Raw genomic sequence first — 12,404 nt, forward strand, 5'->3', positions numbered from 1 at the left:
AACAGAACCCTAATAGACTTAATCTTGGCCACTAGTGAAAAGGTCTCATCATAATCAACTCTCGGAGTTTGAGAATAACCCTTTACAACCAGTCGTGCCTTGTAAGTGTGTACATTACCATCCATGTCGGTCTTCTTCTTGAAGATCCATTTGCACCTAACTGTCTTACGATCAGGTACATTGTCAACCAAGTTCCAAACTTGATTGTCATACATGGACTGTATCTTGCTGTCGCTGGCCTCTTTCCATTTAGCAGCCTCAGGGCCTGCCATGGCTTCCGTGTAGTTGTTAGGCTCATCCAGACTCACCAGTGTCTCATCACTGATAAGTGTCTCACCTTCCGCAGTAATATGGAAACCATAGTAATACTCAGGTGCATTCCTAACCCTTGTGGAACGCCTCAGAGGCACATATTCTTCAGTCAGATCAACAGGAGTTTCCTCCTCAGGTTAAGGGCTAGGGGTTGAGGTTCCTTCACCACTTGACTTTTGAATTTACTCAAGGTCAATTTGCCTCCCACTGTCTCCTTGGCTTATGAATTCTCTCGCTCGAAAGACTCCTCTTCTTGCTACAAAGACCACTTTATCATTGGGTCTGTAGAAGATGTAACCAAAGGATTTCTGTGGGTAGCCAATGAAAATACACCTCTCGCTTCGGGGTTCGAGCTTATCGTGAGTCTCATGTCTCACAAAGCCTCGTAACCCCAAATCTTGATGTGTTCTAGACTGGGAACTTTTCAAGTCCACATCTTGTGAGGTGTTTTGGCAACCTTTTTGTAGGGACTAGATTAAGGATATGAGCGGCAGTCTCTAATGCATACCCCCAAAATGATATTGGTAGCGAAGCTCGACTCATCATGGAACGAACCATGTCCAACAAGGTCCGATTGCGCTTCTCAGTTACACCATTCAACTGAGGTGTCCTAGGAGGTGTCAGTTGTGAGATAATCCCACATTCCCTGACATAGTCGAGGAACTCTGAACTAAGATACTCACCACCTCGATCGGATCGAAGCATCTTAATGTTCCTGCCCAACTAATTCTCCACTTCTTGCTAAAACTCTTTGAACTTTTCAAAGGTTTCTGACTTATGCTTGATTAAGTAGACATGTCCATATCTACTATAATCATCAGTAAAAAGTCACATAGATGCGATTAGCATCTCTTGTGGCGGTTCTAAAGGGTCCACACACATCTGTGTGTATGAGGTCCAACAAAACTTCACCCCTAGCACAAGTGCCAGTAAAAGGTGACTTTGTCATTTTACCAAGAAAACAAGATTCACAACTATCATCTAACTTTAGGTCAAATGACTCCAAGACTCCATCCTTTTGGAGTTGGCCTATGCGTTTCTTGCTTACATGTCCTAGAAGACAATGCCATAAAGATGCTTTATCTAAGCTAGTGGAAGAGTCAATACACAATACATTATTTCCTAGGTTATCTACAACATATACAATTTCATACACACCATCACAATGTAATGCTTTAAAATAAAGAACATTATTAAAGAAAGCATCAATACCACCATTATTATTATTATCAAAATAAAAGGTAAAACCTTGTTTATACAATGCATGAAAGGAAATAACAATTCTTTCCATTTCTAGAGAATAATAAAATTTATTCAAATCTAATGTAAACCCACTATTTAGTAATAAGGAATAAACTCCTATCTTGGTGACAGGTGAAGCTTTCCTGTTTCCCATGATCAAGTTTATCTTTCCCTGCTCCACATTCTCACTTCTTCTTAGTCCCTGCAAATCACAACATATGTGAATTCCACAACCTATATCAAGGACCCAAGACTTAGAATGAGGTGAGTTATTAGACAATATAGTGTATATACCTACATGGTTGGGTTTTACTTTCCCATCCTTCACATCTTGCTGGTACTTTGGGCAGTTTCGCTTCCAGTACGACTTTTCATGGCAATAGAAGCATTCAGCCTCATTAGGGACAGCAGAAGGAGTGACGAAACCTTTCTTGGTTTTGGTTGAAGAGGAGCCTTCAAGGGTCTTACCCTTGGTACCCTTAGAACGGTTCTTTCTCTTCTTCCCTTTTCCATGCCCGATTGCCAAGACATTGGCCGTAGTTGGAGTAGGAGTAGGAGTGGTAACAACCGACTTACCCTTTAGACCACTTTCGCCAGTCTTCAAGAGTCCTTGAAGTTTTTTTGATGGTGACTTCTTCCTTGTTCATGTGATATGTCATGTGGAATTGATCATAACACAATGGTAAGGAGTACAAAATGATGTATATTGCTAACTCCTCGGGGAAGTTCACATTCAACTTCATTAGACGGTCCATATACCTTTGCATTTTCTACATGTGGCACATGATGGGTTCACCATCCTTCATTCGGGTTGTTATCATGGAGGAGATTATTTCATATTGATCTTGATGAGCACTTTGATGGTAGCGGTCCATCAAGTCCTGGTGCATCTCAAATGGATAATAGTCCTCATAGGACTTTTGGAGCTCGGTTGTCATGGTGGCCATCATGATGCATGCCACTTTTGTAGCATCTCTTTCATGTACCTCATATTCAGCAAGCTCTTCAGGAGTAGCAGGTTGCTCGGGTACCTTCAGCTCCTTGTTGAGAACATTTTCTTTGTTCTCATACCGAGTGACCATCCTGATGTTCTGATCCAATCTGTAAAGTTGGATCCATCAAAGATGACTCTCCCACTAAGATTCATGAGAAAGAAGGAGCCAGTAGGTTTTGAGCCAGAAGCATTGTTATTGGAAGACATCTGAAAAGAAGAAAGAATAGATTAGATTAGAGATAGAGATAGTCCTTAATAAAACACCCAAAGGTAATACTAATTCTAGGACCCAACACAATATTTTATAACATAGAAGAGGGATGTCGTAATCTAAGCTATAAGTTATTTGAAGGTAGGTGAATGACGATTCACCAATTTCCACCATGAAAAATGAAATATTTAGTTAGGTTTTAATTGGTTTAGAAACTCCTAGATTCTTTGAGATTCATTGAACTTTTTCAATGGCATGTTTCAATCTCGAGTGTGCCCTTCATGTTTTGTGACTGGGATGCCGAGGATCACAAAACACGCTGTGAAGTAACCATGCAAATTATTTGGTACCCTTAATGTATTACCCCTCAATCGATGTGTCAGTTAACCACACACGCTCCATTGATACTATGATAACCATTAAGTCACCCTTTGACTACCTTGATAAGTCCAGGTTAGTGTGTCGGTTAACCACACACACTCCACTAACGACTTAATCAAAGTGCAAAGTGTAATTTCATGGATTAGCACCTTATTCACATTTTCCTAAAGTAACTAAGTTTGGAAATTTAATAAGGTTTAGTTACTTTAGGATATTCATTATACTTAAATGAGAATTATAGTCATTGTCCTACCCTTTTGGCTAACGACCCTCCACTGATCAAGGAAGTGGTGGGTGGGAATGGACACCCATTAAGTTGCCATTATATAGGCAACAACCTTATACCCCCTTATAGACCGGCTTCATGAATGAGGCCTACTAATGGTAAGAAGAATTTATTCTTATATATATATATATATATATATATATATATATATATATATTAACTTATAGTATTATAAAGTATAAGGGTTGAATTTTAATAATTAAAATTCTAAGGGTTGGAACTAAAGCTTTAATATGACTTTACTTGTTCCAAAACTTGAGGGCAAGTTTTGTAAACTTTCAAAACTTTACATTTCTCATAACTTATGAGTTAATTGATTATTAAGATGAAGACTCTTCATTTTTATAACTCATGTGTTCTTATAATGGTTTTTAATTAAAGTGTGACCTTTGGTTTTCCATAACTTGAGGATAGGTTATGGACTCCATTATAACACATAATGATCAAGAATTAAACTACCAAGAAGGTTACAAACAATTCCTATGATCATCTAGTCTCATAAGTTCAAGAACATGATTATCAATAATTTCAAGAATCATAAATAACTTATATAAAACTTGTAATTTTTTATAATAGCCATTGTAAATGGATTAGAATAAACATTACACTACAAGAAAAAAGAGTATCAAAGACTGACATAAACAGTCTTTGATGGTCAATATTCAGTCTCAGATGAGAATTAGAGACTGATTTAGCTAGTCCCTAGCTAGTCCCCAAGACCTAGTCTTAGATAGTCAACTTTTTATGTATCTGAGGCTGAAAATCAGTCCCTAATTTATCAAAGTATCGAAAACAGAAAATCAGTTTTAGATAATATCCCATTCAGTCTCTAATTTATTTTTTTCAAATCCCCAATTTGATGTCATGTCAGTCTCTAGTATTATCTTTTAGGGATTGAATAGCAGTCCCTGATGATACATCATTTAGTTACCAATATGTTTGATTTAAATCCCAATATTATGTAACATTAGTCCCTAATACAACCTTTCATGGACTAAATATCAGTCTTTGAAACTATTATGTTTAGTCTCCAATGTTTTCTTTTTAGACCCCATTTATATCATATTAATCCTGGAACTATCATTCCAAAATATCAATCTTTGATACTACTTCATTTAGTCCGTAATACGATTCTTCAGTGGCCTAATATGTTCTCACTATGACTAATATTCAACCTTCGATACAAACTTTTAGTAATAATAATTAGTTGCAAATGATACAATCTAAGACTAGATTTAAGTCCCCAATTAACATCTATAGTTAATAAAATATGTAATCAAATTGTTTTAAATACATGAATTGAACCTGTAATAAATAAATAAATTGTAATCTAGATATCATCATATCCAAACTTTAAACAAAACAAAAAACAATAACAAACAACTCAATAACTAAACCATATATGAAAAAAATCTAAATTTTAATGAAAAATCATGTCTACGACTTCTCCTCTGATATGTGTTTGTGATGTCACCATGCATAAATCTCCATCTTTATCAGCTAGGCATATTATATCCATAATCTGCACATAGTTCTGGTGAACGATTAGATAGCCTAGATTTGTGTTTGACCAGCGTTAGCAAGGGTTGACCTCAAACCACTTATCTGAACATGGCCAAAACCTGTGGTCTTTATTACATCAACAAATTGCAGAATTTCACAAGAATATTAGTTAATGAGGAAGGTAACAAGATACATATCACAAAAGCCAACAATGTATAGTGAGAATCAATTCTGCAATTCATGTGATGTATTGCACTGTAGTATCATCAATATTGTTGATAATAATGAAGATAAGAACAAGAAAGCATCTAATGACAACAAAATAATAAGAAAAATTACACATTGGCACATACATTTTTATGTTTTACAAAGCAATAATCTCTTGTAACACACAAGACATTTTATAAATACCTCCAAATGAAAAATGAAATTAAATATCAAGAAAATATAAGGTACATAGTAATATACCTAATGGTATAGCTCCAAGTTAGCTTTTTATGCAGAATTTGAGAAAGCAATATATTCCCATGTCATCTAAAGAAACAGTTAGATAAATTGTGGTTATGCATTCATTCTGTTAAGAAAGGCATGTTGTAAAACTCCAATCATAAAAGTAAATCAAATATAGAATGTAGTAAGCCACAACAGTCCTTTTGAAACGACTAATGAATAATATTAATGAAAACTAAAATTATGTAAGAGTCTGGTCTTGATATGAAAAAAATGATGTTAGAAATGTTTTACAAAACTCAATTATGCAAAAGTAATAAAAAAAACTTACAATATTACTGTATATCTCCTACAATAATCTTGCCTCTTTTTGTACCTGCTCAGTAATATGATATACAAACTCATTAAACACTGGTATTTGATAAATAAAATAAAAAATATAAATGAATGGAACATCACACATTAAACTAATTCTTGTTTCCAAGAACCATATAAATCTCTTCTCTGAACTTGCATATATAAAATTAATCAAATTAGCTATTACTAATACAAATACCAAATATTTGTATATAGAGAAGAATTTTATAGACATGAAATGGATTAGAGAAACTAAATGATTTCAACTTGATTTTTTCTCAGGGTAACACATGTACACAGTATAAACAAATAAATAATGTATTTAATGATGTTTAATTCAACAAATAAAGACAAACAAACATTCCAAACCAAATTCTAACCTGGTTGACGGTAATAGTGGTGGTTCTTCGGAGAAAAACATTTAACCTACCTTGGTTAAAATCAAACAAAAAAATGGTTATAAATTGACAAATAGTATGAGAGGGGAAGACATAACAATAGCAGTTACAATTCAAGAAGAGAATAAGGTGGCTATGTTAGTTTGGATCTAGGGTTAAGAGTGATGAACGGCGAATGCGGGTGGTTGAAGGCGGTGTTGGGTGTGTGTTTGCGTGCGTTTCCAGAAATATATGGGGGTAATCACATCAATGAAGAACACGTAGAGGTTTTTTACTATATAGTTCGATACTGAGAAGTAAGGAGGAGAGAAGGAGAGTTTTCGAACTCAAAAACAGGATCAGGAATGCATAATCTCATGAGAAATGAGGTCTGAACCCTTAATATCTTCTAGATGGCCAAAAATAAGATTGGGAACTTGAAATTATCAGGGATTGGGTGGTGCGTAGTGTGCTGATTACCTATTAAAGATAAGGGCTTAGGGAAAAATTGAGAACCATTGCAGATGAAAGTGAGAAAGCGGGAGGGATAACATCTAGGGCTGGATTCTTGTTCGATTTTTAAGGAAACAGAATTTTTGTATATTTTTGTAGCAAGTTAGTTTCAATTTAGAAGCAGGATGATTTTAATTTTTATGAAAGGCTTTTGGTTTGTAGAAATTAGAATGTTTCAAAAAAATTGAAATTCGTCAAAGAATTTGAATATGTTATAAACTAGATTATAACCCTGCGTAAAACGCGGGGGAAATGTACATGTAAATGTATAAAAAAGTTGGCATTATAAAAAAATAAAGTAACATAAACAGACTTAGCATTACTGCTAACATTTAAATGTTTGAAAAAAAACAAAGAAACACTTGAATATCTATAATAGTTAAAGGACCTCTTTGTAAACATAAATTTTTGTTTTATTAGTTAGACAACCTTCCTCGTAAGATATGAGTACCTTCAATCCCTTTTCACTTGTGACGCGAGAAACAAAAAATATATAACTGAAAATGAGTGAAGACAAGCTTATGCAAGTATAATCCAACATTTGATAATTATTGTCATTGACTTTTGTTAGTGGCCATAACAAAATAAACTACTATAGGGAATTGCCTCTGCTGAAAATAGAATGAGATTCTTTCATTAGACGGGGTTAAATTCATGCAAGGTATATAAGTAGTCTCCATAAAGAATCTATCATATATGATTCAGGCTTCAATGACGTTTCTTCTAAGCCTAATAATCTATAATCTAGTACAATTGCATAGTCTTTTGGTTTGGTCGATATTACAAAGTAATATGATTGGAACACCTATTTTTCGTGTAAGTTTATGGTTGGAAATTCTAGATGCCTTAAAATCATTCAACACAACTGAAGAGTAAATTGATTCCTTAAAAAAACCTGGTAACTCTACATCACGTAAAGAATTTGAACTCATATGTTTTCCCTTCATCTTTCATCAATCCTAAAATGTAGTCATTGGTAGCATCAAATTCTTCATTTGTAGGGATCAAAATAGCTTTATCTTGAAAATATGATTGATCATCAAGATGATTTTCAAAGGATAGATAAATGATGGATACAATTTGAACTTATAAGTTATATATATATATACAAAATAAATTAATATATTGTTATCATTCTTTTTTTTTTCTTCCAAATTTCAATACTAAAAACAGATTTTCCCTAGAAAATTGTCATATTAATGACCTACTAATTAACAATTAAATTTATATATTACATAAATGGTTCACATGTGAACAAAAGTACACAAATGATCCATATTTGAAATGTTTTTCTTACATAAATGGTCTATTACGTGAAAGAAAATGAAAATGTACTTTCCATTAATAAAATGTTTTCAGAAAAATCCTATTAATTAGCTCTAATGTAGAAAAAAAAATTTGTTCTAGATTAGCCAAAAAGAATATGAAAAAGTCATTTTTTGAAACTACGATGCTATTAATGAACTTTTTTGCAAAGTTTAATGCTATTAATGATTTTTTTTCCAGAAAACAATCGTTTAAATGAGCTTCAATATACAAAAAATATAACTTTCCATATCAACTAAAAATAATCCAAAAAAGTCATTTTTTAAGAGTATGATGCTATATATGAACTTTTTTTTTTCAAATTTTAATATTAAAAGCAATTTTTTTTTTTCCAAAAAATGTCCTAATATAAGGTTAAAAGAACATATTGTAAAATATTTATCGATCTAAATGAGCAAGAATTAAACGTTTCCATTAATACCCAATAAAGTATATAAATCATGCTTCCTTCTGTAATGAATTCCAACGCCCCATAATGTAGAATCCCCTCAATCGCAGCATTCCATAACTCAAACCACATCCGATAATCAATATGAAGAGAAGCTGCAATAAAAAATAATAATTGTCACCATCTTATACAAATATTAGAGATTATTGGGGTATTAGATAGTGTAATAACTTGCAATTAAATATAATTTTCAAATAAAACTTAGTATGAGAAACTAATCAATGTGATCAAGGGTCAAAGAAGGCATTATAACTAAAACATAAACAAAGAACTATTAGGGATGAAACATGAAACTTTAAGGAGAAACATACAAATTTAAACCGTGAAGGATAACAAAAATCGACAAGTATATTTTTTAAGTAATTTAAACTAATATATTTTTAAAGTAATTTAAACCGGGCCGCAAGTTTATCCCAATATTGTTTCCTTAAGCATTTCATCTAACAGGTAGTAGACAGGTAGACCAAACAAAATTTCCAAGTATCCAAATCAAGGTCTCAAATCCTAACACATAAAAAAAACAAAAACAAAAACAAATTTGTGATTTTAACAACCAAAAGCAAAGGATATGACATACATTGTGTATGAGTCTATCATTTATAATTTGATTGCTCAACTTATTGAACAATTCGTCAAAAGTATGAAAAAAATGGGGAATCCCATAGAAAGATCCAATTCAAATTTCTAAATAACACAACTGTGACAATTAATTTTCAAACCACAAAATTTGACACCCTCATAACATAAAAATCAAAATATATTTTACTTACGTTCACAAGAACCCTGATGAATTCGACAATTTCTGTTGTTTGTCAACACCAATTTCGACCTACAAGAAATCTATAAAAAAATCAAGCAACTTGAGTAACAATCATTTTAATGTTGTCACAACTTTAGCATAAATATCGATAAATAGTACAAATATTAGTTATCAAGAAATAAGCATATATGAGATGACTAAAAAGTTGTCATGTGGAATTTGAGTTACTTGTTTTCTTACCTTTATCTGATGTATTTATCAATCCAGTCGTTCGACTACAAATCTAAATCGTTAAGTAAAAATCAAAACAACATGTTTTCCTCCATTTTCTTCTCCTCTACAAAACTTAAGTTAGATATATTATGTAAAGAATTGAGGGAGGCGGGGTAGTTTTGTATTTTATTTTTTGTGAGATTTAATTGTCATTAATAGAATTCCTAATTTAATTCATTTTATTTTTGGTGATATTTAATTGTCATTAATAGAATTCCTAATTTAATTCATTTTATTTTTGGTGAGATTTAAGTGTCATTAATGGAATTCTAATTTAAAACGTAATATACGTTTTATAAAATCTATTGACAAAAATAAATGAGTTGACAAAGATGATGTCATCAAATAATCCATAGGTGGAAAATATATGATTGAAATGCAATCAATGATCCTGATTTCTTCAGTTTAGAATTAAATGTCTTCTTTTAATAATATTTAGAGATTGGAATTCAATTTAAAATTTTGTTTGGTTTGCAACCATTAATTTTATTTCATTAATGTAAACCGATAAAATTGTCTTTTTTTAAAAATCTTACTTTGTTTTATAATTTATTTGTAAAGATATATATTATACAAATTATAAAAATAGTAAATGACGGTGGTGGTAGGTAGTAAGAGAGATGGTGGTGGCGATGATGTTGGTGGTGTGTTGGTGATGGAGATGGTGGTTGAGGTAGAGGTAGAGGTTGTGGCGGCGATGGTTGTGGGGTGGTAGCGGTGCCATTTGTGGTGGAGGTAAGGGGTGGTAATGGTGGAAGGTGGGTGGTGATGGTGGATAAAGGTGGCGATGATGGTGGGTGGTGGTGGTGGTGAGTGGTGGAAGAGATGGTGGGTGGTGGTTCCATTGGTTAGATAGGAGGTGGCGGTAGGTGATCTTAGAGGTGGCGGTCCATGGCTACTCTATCCAAGACTGAATTTCTGTCCTTAATAAGTTTCCTTCCATATTGTATTCATGACTTATACATCTGTCTCTGATATGATATAGGGTATATATGAGTAAATAATCAACATTAGATACTAAGATCCAGCTAGTTCTAAGTGTTTTATTCGAATGTCAAATAGTGAATGTCTATTAAGGGACTGAAATTCAGTCTTTTGAAAGTTTCCTATCTAAATAAAAATTTGGTTTAGTTGTATCAATGACTGAAATTCAGTCCCTGATTAGTTCCAGACACAATTAAAACTAGCACAAGTTTATCATGCACTAAAATTTAGTCCCATATAACTTTTCTTCCAAAGTCAAAATTAGTGTTATACTATTAGAGACAGAAATTCAGTCCCCAATGTGTTTCCCACCAAACCAAAATGGACGCAAACAAATTAGGGACCGAATTTTAGTCTCAAATAATTTTGGTCAGTTTCTAATAATTTACACATGAAAATCAGTCCTAGATAGTAATCGAGACTAATTCATCAGTCCTAGATACAAGGCATCCAAGACTGATAAATCAGTCTCTAATATTTTAGTCACAGAAGCTCATATTTCTTGTGGTGTTACAGCATCTAAAGCAAGTTTTATAACACCAAACAGTTTATGGTAATGTTTCTAGTCCATTTCCAGCAGCAAAACTTGAAAATCTGAACACTTCAGCCTCTACTCGTCGAGTGCATGAATAGCCTCAATGAGTAGCATGCATTTATTCATGGACTCGTCGAGTCCCCCCATGGACTCGGAGAGTTCATACGTGCAGTAAACAAAAACTTCAATTTTCAAGTACTTTGCATCAAGTATCAAGTAAACAATCCTAGGCTCTGATACCACTGATTGGTTTTTAGCGTTCTAACACTCCTATGGTGTACATGCAACCCTAGAAACCTTGGATCTATGTTTGACTAAGATACATGCAAATAATTTCTTTTTCCAAGGTTCTTATCCTAACTAGCATGGCATGGGGTACTTGAATCAAATAAAGCTAGTAGAATTACTTACCTTGTAGTTGTAGTTGAATTCTTGGAGTTTGAGAGCCTAGCACCAATAGTGTGGATGCCTCAAATAGAAGTCACAAATCACCACAAACATGGAAACTTGATAGAATAGTCACAACCTTTCTTGAAATCGGCCCTCTTAGTATACTCACCACACTTAGTGTGATTTCAAGAACTAAAGCCCCCTTTATATAGTGTGGTGGATTAGGGTTACATCCATGTAAACCTTAATACCCATGTCTTTTCATTTCCATGAGATCCATGGGTTAAAGCTCCATGGGGTATCCATGGACTTTCCATGCAATCCTAGCCCATTCCAAAAAAGCATTAGCCCACACTATATAAATGCAAGAGCCCATATTTAATTAGTCATACTTTTGATCTCTAAATTAATTATAGATTAATTATAAATCAACACTAATTAAATAATATGATTTTATATAATATATTAGAACTTATAATATATTAATAAATCATAACTTATACTATTCTCAAAAGATTATCCATAAATTGTTCGGGTGAAGTGCAAACCAAATGGACCATGTCGGGTCGGGTCAAGTACATACCAAATATAGTTATGGACTTAGACACTATATCCAACAGTTATATAAAAACATTATGTATAGTTGTTGTTACATGTTCCAATATCCATATACTAAATCCAAATCAAAATCCCATTTCTAGAATAATAAGGTCCTATAGTTGAAGTGTGACCACTCATAATTAGCTTAAAAAGAAAGATTTTATTAATGGTTTTCACTAAATTTAATTTGTGTGAATTCTATGAATACTATCATACCCATAGTTTACTTTACTCTATGTAAAATATAATATCTTGGAGAATATGATTAGTGTTCTTTCGTGACATAGAATCTCTTATCTTGTTTAAGTATACTCTCGAAGTCACAAAGATTTTTATTTGATCCTTGAATGGCAGAAATCAACATAGCTTTTCAATGAACTCAGTCATCCAATCATGTTTGACTTCAGCTTCTAAGGTAGTACATTCTTATTTTGTAGTAGATTGTGTCATTATGCTTTGCTT

The sequence above is a fragment of the Lactuca serriola genome, chromosome 3 (assembly GCF_051521515.1).
Source record: "Lactuca serriola cultivar US96UC23 chromosome 3, Lser_US96UC23_V15, whole genome shotgun sequence".
Classification (NCBI taxonomy): domain Eukaryota; kingdom Viridiplantae; phylum Streptophyta; class Magnoliopsida; order Asterales; family Asteraceae; genus Lactuca; species Lactuca serriola.